The sequence below is a fragment of the Rattus rattus genome, chromosome 8 (assembly GCF_011064425.1).
Source record: "Rattus rattus isolate New Zealand chromosome 8, Rrattus_CSIRO_v1, whole genome shotgun sequence".
Taxonomy (NCBI): Eukaryota; Metazoa; Chordata; class Mammalia; order Rodentia; family Muridae; genus Rattus; species Rattus rattus.
This window is the reverse complement of record NC_046161.1, coordinates 91,696,992-91,707,118: the sequence shown is the minus strand read 5'-3', so window position 1 is coordinate 91,707,118 and position 10,127 is coordinate 91,696,992. Positions and strand designations below refer to the sequence as shown.

The 10,127-nt window shown below is 43.4% G+C and overlaps 1 pseudogene; it reads right to left on the bottom strand.

The window, feature by feature from the left end:
* Positions 1 to 3,051: 3,051 nt before the first annotated feature.
* Positions 3,052 to 3,807, bottom strand: LOC116906561 (annotated as a pseudogene).
* Between the last annotated feature and the right edge of the window lie 6,320 nt (positions 3,808 to 10,127).

Genomic DNA, 10,127 nt, shown 5'->3' with positions numbered 1-10,127 from the left:
CCGTGTGATCAGGCTACAAGTAAGACTGTAAGGCATTTTCTTAGTTAGTGGTTGATGGGAGTGGGGTGGGGAGGGGCACATTGTGAATGGCCCCAGTCCTGGGCTGGTGGTCCTGGATTCTATAAAAAGCCTAAGCAATACCAGGAAGAGCAAGCCGAGAAGCAGCATCCTCCACGGCCTCTGCATCAGCTCCTGCTTCCAGTTCCTGTCCTGACTTTTCTCTGCGGTGGACTGCGATATGGAAGTGTAAGCCAAACGCCCTGCCACCCCTGTTGCTTTTGGTCATAGCAATTATGACCATCGTCAGGACACCTGCCTTCAAGTTCCTGCCTTGAGTTCCTGTCTTGATTTCTTTCAGTGACGGACTGAAATCTAGAACTGTAAGCCAAATAAACCATTTCCTCTCTAAGTGGCTTCAGTCAGGGTGTTCTATCGCAGCAGCAGAAGAAGCTGGAACACAGTCTGTTAGAGCAAGACTAGAGGAGGCGAGAACCAGGCCAGGTGAGCACTGGCTACTAAGTTGTGGGCTTTATAAATGCTTCCCAAACCCCATTTAGCTACAAGCAATAGCATAAGATGAACCAGCCATGTGCTACTTCACATACCTGGAAATCCATGGGTGGTGAGCTGCTGGCATGATGTGCTCAGGGGTATATGACAGCAGGACTCAGCTCCTCCCATGTTTCTACTCCATCTTCTTCTGTGCTGTCTTTATTTGGAGAAGGCTTTAGATTTATATCCCACGGACACAGAAGTCATCCTAGTAGCCCCAGAAAACGTGCTGAGGATGGGAATTAGGCCAGGTTGAATTAGAAGCCAATGGCTGGCAGATCCTGGTGGGTTGATGGGCTTCTGTCCTTTCAAGGTCATGGGTAAGACTGAGGGGCAGGCAAACAACCAGATGCCCACCATACTGCCTAGCAACGTGTAGGTATTTATGTATTTATGCACCCATCATCAGCTGCATCATCCAGGAAGTGAAAAGCTAAGAGAAGGAAAAAAAACATACACAATTATTATGTGAGCACAAATAAATCCATTTTTAAGTGAAAACTGGTTCAAAAGTCAATACACATTAAAGGTATTTCCATTACTTTTCAACCTTCCAAACTGATTTTAGAATTTTTATGTTTCAGTTTTGGATGTCTTGCAAGTATTGTTGTTGGAGTCGAGTGTATGAACAGATGTCTTTCCTGTGAGAAAGGCACTGCTAATGTAAGCAGGCATCTGTGTCCTGCTTCATGCACTCCAAGACCCTTAGGCTTTCAAAACACACATACACACGATTGTCCCAGTCTCTCAGCTGTCCCAGGGAAAAAGGAAAACCCTGCCTCACCAGTTGACAAAGAACAGTTTGAAAACAACAGGTCAGAATTAGTTTGTGACAGCAATTAGCTCGGTCAAGAAACACTGGGTAAGGATTAGGGAAACACCATATTTCAGCCTGGTATTTTTTCCAATAGCTTGTCCAGCTTGGTTCTAACCTTTTAAAACCACACACATAAACGTTTATAAACAGCCCTAGAAAATGCCTGTGTGCTGCGTGCACACACTTAGGGGCATCCATACTTTGTGTGGCCAAGAACAGCAGTGGCATCCCTGGGACACGGCCCTCACCAGACCTGTGACTACACCTGGGAATAGATGAGAGGTTTTGGTCTCCCTTGATCCTGTCTTGGCCGGGGCTGTTTATAGCAGAGAGGAGGCAGAGTTAACACTGAAACCAGGTCACAGCTGATTTTGACTTAAACTTGGAATAGTTTTAATGGAAACTTGGCTCTGCATGTTATTACCCAATATTAGCTTAAGGATTTTGAGTTCTTCACAATGTGGGTTAAAGTCTAAACTTCCCTGCCCGCTCTCTGTGTTGCGTCTGCCTGGGTATGGCTTCCTAGAAGGAACTGGGAAATGCCTTATTCCCTCCCTACAAGTGACTGTGATTGTGTGTAAGTGCTATTCATTCCTCTTTAAACAGTAGTAGGATTCTTCAGGGAAGTGCCTACAGCTGGGATTTTTTTTTTGGGGGGGGAGTAGTGTTAAAATTATAAATTCAAGATAGTAAGCATGTATAATGCTACACAAGCGACTTACTTTCCATTGGGTGAGCTACAACTGTTTGCACGTCTTGTGAAAGTGGGACATTTTGCCAAGTATCAAGTGCATGTGTGGAGTTGTTCCTAGTGTTATTTTCTTGATGTCTTCACAGTCCCTGACAACATTGCCTGTTTAATTGGAGATGCTGGTAAGCTGTGAACGCTTCTTTCTGTTAGCGTATTAAAGATTCGTCAATTTCATTGGCCTTTTCGAAGAACTAGCTGTATTTCACTGACTTTTTTTCCCTCTTCAAATTTATCGATTTTTGTTATTATCTTTAACGTCTCCTCTTTCTGTTCCTCCTTTGGGTTTGTTTTCATTATCGTTTTTGGGTTCGTTGAGCTTGGAGCTTACATTATTGTTTAATCACTTTTTCTGGTATATGAATTTGTGTAATAAAATTTCCTCTAAGCACTGGTTAGCCTATCAATTAGGATATGGAATAATCTCTCTCTTTTTTTTTTTTTTTAAAACCGAATTTAGTTTGGGCTTTCTTTCACTACTTCACCTTCGATCCATGCATTATTTTGATTTATGTTGCCTGAAGATTTATTTCTGTTTTATTCCGTTATTGAATTTTAGAGATTTCACTATGGCTGTAGAAAGTATTCTTTAGGGAATTCCTTTTTCCGTGTGTGTGTGTGTGTGTGTGTGTGTGTGTGTGTGTGTGTGTGTGTGTGTGTGTGTGCCTTGCGGAACACATGTGAACTCCTGCCATGGTATGCATTTGGAACCTAGTGGACACGTTGGGAGAGTTTGATGTCCACTTCCACCACGTGGGTGCTGGGTGAGGACTCATCAGATTATCATCCTTTATCCACTGAGTCATCTCACTAGCCTGATTTTTATTTTTTTCCACTTCAAAGGACTGATTTGTTTTAAAAGTGTCTGCCTTTGAGCCAGTGATGGTCAGGTTTAGAAGGGCACAGCTCCAACGCCGGACGCCTCATCTGGATTTCATTCAACGCCACCGATCCTGTGGACAATATCCGAGCTGGTCTCTACCCACGGCGGTCCTTCTATCCCCACCCTCAGTTACAGTGACGATTTGAAACTGGTTACATGAACGGGCATCTTGGTAGTGCAGCACTCGGATCAGCGTTCTACAAGCTCTCGGGCTTCAGTTCAACTCAACACTGGTAGAACTTCTCCAAGCAGAGGCTGAACCAAGTATGCACCATAAGCAGCGGCCAGTGAGGGAGCTTCATAAGCTACAGCAAGCATGTTGCCATAACCAAGGAAGCTTTCTCCATAAGCGTAGCCTCCAGTGTCCATGGTGTTCCACAGGGGGTTCATTTTGGAGCGGTGGCTATATATGGCCCTTGTCAACCATGAATGGATACCTCTAGGGCTATAGTTGTGTCCATCTCCCAACAGCTTCTCATCAATCACCATCTGGCTGAGAACTTGACTCTAATACCGGACGACAGCGCGGTCTCCCGAAGCACCCATAGTGCGGGTGTTGGTTTGCGTAATATGAGAGATATTGTGGAAACCAGACAGGGAGCCGTAGGAGCCCAGCATGTCCGCAGCAATTACCCCAAGTATAGATGTCCCAGTCACCATGGGGTCTGGGTCCGAGTGAAGGAACCCTCGCAGGCGGAGGGTGATGGGTCTAGGAGGCCGCTGCGGGTGGACCGGATGTGGCAAAACTGCTCTGGAGCCAGACTTCCGGAACCAGCAGCCGGTCCGCAACTCCCAAAATGTTTCCATCTTTGTCAGGAAAAACAAATGATGTTTAATGTTTAAAGTTTGGAGAGAGAGGGAGGGCGGAAGGGAGAGAGAGGGAGAGAGAGAGGGAGAGAGAGAGAAAGAGACAAAAGCTCAGGACATTGTCTCTCTTGGTATATATTCCATGAACACTCAAAAAATATGTATTTTGTTATTTTGTTGTTGGGTCGAAGGTTCTGTAAATATTAGTTAGATTCTGTTATATGAATATGTAATTATTTTATAATCTTATTTTCTGTGTAGGTGTTCCATTAATTTCTGTGTGGGGGCTGCTGAAGGATCCAGTATAATTGTGGGTTTATGTATTTATGTATTTAGTGTGTGTCAGGTGAATGTGTATGTCTGTGTGGTCTGTGGGTTCATGTATGTGTGTTCTGTGGAGGTCAAAGGTCAACCTTGAGTGTCATTATTTAGGAACTGTTATTTACTTATTTTTATTTTATGTGTAAGAGTATTTGCCTGCATGTATGTGTGCACACCATGTGTGTGCATGGTACCAGAAGAGGGCATCAGATTTCCTGGAACTGAAGTTAATGGGCAGTTGTATGTCTCCAAGTGGGTGCTGGAAACTGGCCCTGGGTCCTTTGCAAGGACAGTAAATTCTTCACTGATGAGCCATTTCTCAGCCCCTAGGAGCCCCTTTTAAAGATAGGCTCTCTCGGGGTTGGGGATTTAGCTCAGTGGTAGAGCGCTTGCCTAGGAAGCGCAAGGCCCTGGGTTCGGTCCCCAGCTCCGGGAAAAAAAAAAAATGAAAGATAGGCTCTCTCACAAGGACCTGGAACTCGCTGATTAGGGTTGGCTGTCGAGCTAAAAAGCCTAGGGATGCAAATGTCTCTGTCTTCTCATGTCCAGATTACACACATGTACCTTGATGACATTCACCCCTTGGGCAGAGGACTGAACACAAATCCTTGTGCTTCTGTGACATGCATTTTCCTGGCTAGGCTAGCTCCTAAGTCCTTTCTTTTATTTTTGATATACGTATTCTATAGCTGTGCTGCTCAGTAATATATATAATTACTAATCTCAGTATCTTTAATAATGTCCCTTTTCTGTTTCTAGTAATTTTTTACCCTAATTTTTTCTGATATTAAAATAGCTATTTTTGTATTTTTTGAATATCTCGAATGATATATAGACATACCTTTTTAGTCTCAGTCAGACAACATACTTACATTGGAAGTGAGTTTCTTGAAGACAGCGTGTAGTTGACTCACTCTCCCAGCCTCTGCCTTTTAATTGGTATATTTAAAGGACTTACGTTTAATATAACTGATTATACATTGGTAGTCTCAATCTCCCTTTTACTTTTTGGTTTTCTTTTTGTGCCTTCTGTTATAAGTTTTCTGTTTTATTTGTTCTAGTGACTAGTGGACTTACTAGACACTTTAAAATAAAAGAAAAAAAAAACTACAGAGCAATTTAGATTTGGATAAAGACTCAGTGGAAAGTACAGAGATTTCCAAGGTATCCTGGACTTGCACATACATGGTTTCAATCATTCCCTCTCCAAGGGTGGTACATTTGTTTTAAACAATGAAGCTATGGCTACATTTTGCGATCACCATGAGTCCATACATTATGGGCTTGAACATTAAAAGCATTCATTGTAGGGGAAATCTGTATTAATCACCTCCTACCACCGAAGCTCAGGAGTGTTGCTGAAGAGGGAACGTGTAAGGGCTGGACGATGGGAAGGAGCACTGTGAAGTGTTGTCTTCTGGTCAGGACAGGGCTATTGCAGTCACAATTTCATAGCAAGGTGCTTCCGTCTCATCTTTTTTTTTTTTTTTTTTTTTTCGGGCTGGGGATCGAACCCAGGACCTTGCGCTTCCTAGACAAGCGCTCTACCACTGAGCCAAATCCCCAACCCCTCGTCTCATCTTTTTAAATTTCCAGGAATCCCCCATTTCCCTACTCACTCAGGATCCTGCAGAGAAGGGCATCTCAGCACCCGAAGCTTCAACACAGTTAGGATGGTGCCATGTAAACGCCACAAACCCAGCACTCTTCTTAGGACCTGAGGAGGAAACAGATATTTATTGGATAGATTTTATGACCAGGAACCATTTTAGGGTGACTTAAAAAAAACTTCACTTAATCCTCAGAAGAACTTTGGAAACAAATGGCTTTACTTTTACTGAAGGGCTAAGGAGTTGGACAGCTCACCATATGTGTCACAAAGATACCAAACAGTGTCACTGGCTTGCACACCCACACCTATCCATCTCTTAAATCTTTTCATTTCAACCGTAATCTCCGTTAAATGATCCTTACATCATTACTCCCTGCTTATTCCACTTTGGAGGATTAACCCTATCTTCATTGAGCTATCAGTGACTATTAACTCTTCCATTTTTAATTTAAAATTACTGTTAAATGGATACATCGAGACATAAAAATGAGGTAGGCGGGTGGTACACACTGTTTATCCCTGCACTCAGGAGGCAGAGGCAGGCGGATCTCTGAGTTGGAAGTCAACCTGGTTTACAGAGTTCCAGGACAGCCGGGACTACATAGAGAAACCCAAAAAACCAAACCAAACCAAACAAACTAAAAAAACAAAAACCAACCAAATAAACAAAAAACTCCAAGCCCACTCCCACCTCCCAAAACCAAAAAACCAAAAAATGATATATACTTATGGGGCACAATATGATACTTCGATACTAGTATATGTTATCTAGTGTTTAAATCAGGTTAAATGTGTCACTCTTCAAACACTTATAATAAATGAAAACCTTTTCTGGTGAAAACATTCAAATCCTCTGTTTTATATCCGTTTATATCCACTCTATCGTGCAAGAGCGTATCAGAGCATCCTGCTCCTACCCAACTACCGCTTAACCATTAACTTTTCAAAGGGGAGCTGTGTGGTTGGATTGCCCACATAAGCAAGATGAATTTGGGGGTGGCTTCAACTATTAGTGTGTGCGTTCACATGTGCACACATGTACATGTGCATGTATGTATGTATGTGCACCCATAAGTGTGGAGGATAGAGATCAAGGGCAGGTGTCTTCGTCAGTCCTTTACCACCTTAGTTCTTTGGGACAAGATTGCTCAGTGAGCCCAGAGCTAACTCATTGGCTAGAGAAGCTTCCAGAGAGTTTCCGGGATGAGTCCGTCTCTCACCCACCCCAGTGCTGAGGTCTCAGACAAGTTTCTGGGTCAAGCTTTTGTATGTTGGGAGTTGAGAATTCAAACTCCTTTATTGACAGATCTATAGCCTCAACCTCACTATCACCCAACTATTATGACTACAGGAGCCAACTTGGGTTCCAATGGGTGGTCCTCATATGTTTCAAGTGTGCTCGAGTCTCACCTCGGATGCTAATCAGAAGGACTCATCTCTAAGATTCTTCAGGACGTACAACTTATCCTGGTTCGGGGAGGGGTTGGGAACTTTTTAAAACAAATGTCCCAAGCAATATGAAACATAAAGGAAAACCACGAAGTGTCTCAAGTTCTAGTGAGAAAAGACGGGTGTGGAGGGTGGGTAGGGACGGGGAGGGGTGCCGGGTGTATCTTGCAAATGCTATCAACTTGGTTTCTTTCTTTTATAGTCCAGGGTGAATCTTTTCACTGACTTAATCCACTTAGTATTCTGCATGGAGAGAAGGTGTCCAGGGAAGCAGTAACAGAGGGCTGTCCTAAAATGGAGGCCTGTGGGAGTCTCCCTTCCCAGCAGTCTTCCTGTCATGTAAATGAGGGCAGTCCTGATTGGACAATGTGCGGTCCTGGGTGGTCCAGGGTGTAGGGTGGCAGTTTAGGGTTTGAGTGACAGAACTTTTCTATTTGGACCAGGCTTCCATTGGTAACTGGGTCCCTTTCCAGTTTCTCTGTCATGGCTTTCCCTTCAGAGAGATTATGTTTCAGATAAAAAAAAAAAAAAGATAAAAAAAAAAAGAACAAAAAACAAAAATCAAGAGCCTAATTCTCTAAAAGGGTCAGAATATTTGGCAACATTCATATCCGATCCCTCAGTGGCCACAGTCAGCGGGAAGGAGCATGGTGTCGGTCCTGTTTAGAACATTTATGGCCTCATTCCTTACATGTATGGTGCTGCCTGGTATGGACATCTGCGTTGGCCACCAACCCAACAAACGATTACATATTTAGTATCTAACTGTGAAAGTTTTGTTTTGTTTTGTTTTTTTTTTTTTTTTTTTTTTTTTTTTTGAGACAGGGTTTTTCTGTGTAGCCCTGGCTGTCCTGGAATTTGCTCTGTAGACCAGGCTGGCCTCAAAATCAGTGATCCACCTGCCTCTGCCTCCTGAGTGCTGGGATTAAAGGCGTGTGCCACCACTGCCCAGACAGCATTTTTCTGTTTGTTTGTTTATTTTGCTTTTTAACAATCAGTGAATTGAAATGAAAAGGAAGCTAGTTGTCTGTGTCAGAGATAATTTAAATCTGTGAGCACCACGGAGAAGGAAGATTGACATCAACATAGGAGCGCCGAGGATGATGAGGGAGACGAGCGAACTGCCTGTCACCGGCTGGCAATATCCAGAGGTAAATAAATTGCGATTGCCTGGGAAAGTATTAAAAATCTCCTGATTCCCTGGGAAGACATTAAAATCTTTTCTAGTTCTGGAAACTTGGCCTTTTTATTTGGCCAAATCTCACATTAGTGACTTTTCTTTCTGGGGGGGAAAATATGCGTGCGTGCGTGCGTGCGTGCGTGCCTCTGTGTGTGTGTGTGTGTGTGTGTGTGTGTGTGCGCGCGCGCGCACGCGTCTGTGTGGTTGAACTTCTTGGTACTTAAGTTCCTGCATGTCGCATCCGTTCTGAGAAGAGACCCTTAATGGACACATGACAATCCTTTGCAACCAGAGGAGTTTTGTAGCTTGGTGACCTGAAGTCCAAACTTCAAAAACCAATTTAAACCGAGACAAGTGTTTTGACTGGGTCTTTATGGACCCTTTTCTCACAGCTTGTGGTGTTGCGCATGAGGTGCTAGGCAGGCAAGCTGAGCTACATCCAGAGCTCCAGCTACCAAGATTTCAGGAACTGGTTGAGCGTAGTTGAGCAGTTGGAAAAAGTTAATTAAGAAATCAGTCCTGTAGAAATCAATTCGACTGAATCTGTTCACGACTCCTGTCTTAGAGTGGCTTGCTTTCTGTTTAGGGCTTTCCTCTACAATGTGGGCAGGTGCTGGTATGATGATGAAATGACCACAAGAGGGCAGCAAAGACAAAATTATGTTTTTATATATATCTATATATACACCGGGTCCGGTGAACTAGGTCATAAAAGGGAAGGCGCTCAGAAGAGGGCAAAGAAGAAAAAGAAGAACCCGCAAACTCACCCACAGAAGGTTGTAAATTTGTGTCTAGTCTTGTCAGTGAGGTATTAAAATGACAGAACAGAACACAATCTACACACTATTTGCCTGGACACAATCTCCACACTATTTGACTGGAGTCTGCTTTAAGAAATCATAGAAAAAGACTTACGATCTGTATTCCGGGCACCCTGTGTGTTTGCCTCCAGATCTTGTGAGTGTTTGTGGGCGGACAGGTTCCCTTCCTTCAGCTCTGACTGAAGGTAGCCCCTGCATTTTTCCGTCTTCAGAGTGGAGGACATTTCCTCCCCTGGCTGCTCCTAGAGCAATGATGAAGTCCAATTTCCATAGCCTCAAAATGTCTAGGAGCCACAAAGGGCAGTACTTGTTTTTTGTTCCTCTAGTGGATGAGACAGCCGCCAGTGTCTCCGTGTTTGTTTGGACAAAGTCTGCAGTGCCAGAAGGCGAGAGAGCTCCCAGTCTCATGACTTTAGGACTAGAAAAGAGGCCTCCGAGCTCTTGTCTCCATGGCAGAAAATAAAAATTTTCCTTTCTCCTTCCTTGTAGTTTATATTTATAAATAGCTGACGTGCCAACCTTCATTCAAACAGAATTAGGAAAGTCTGTGGTCCACAACAAGACTTTATGAGATCTTTAAGGTAAAAATTACACAAGACAGGAGTTTATCTTGATTCTTTTTTTTCTTTTCCTTCCTTCCTTCCTTCCTTCCTTCCTTCCTTCCTTCCTTCCTTCCTTCCTTCCTTCCTTTCTTTCTTTCTTTCTTTCTTTCTTTCTTTCTTTCTTCTTTATTTCTCTCTTTCTTTCTTTTTAAAGCCCAGGAGTCTTAAAAACTTGCTTTTCTAGGGATAGGATGTAAAATTTCAGCCTGGAAACAACCATCCACAGGAAAGTCCTAAAGACCCTGAAAGACCCGGGTCTGAACACCCAGAAAGCTTCCAGCGGCTACACCAGAAAGAGCTATCAGCTGTTAGGTGGGGGAACGGTCTGAAAGGAC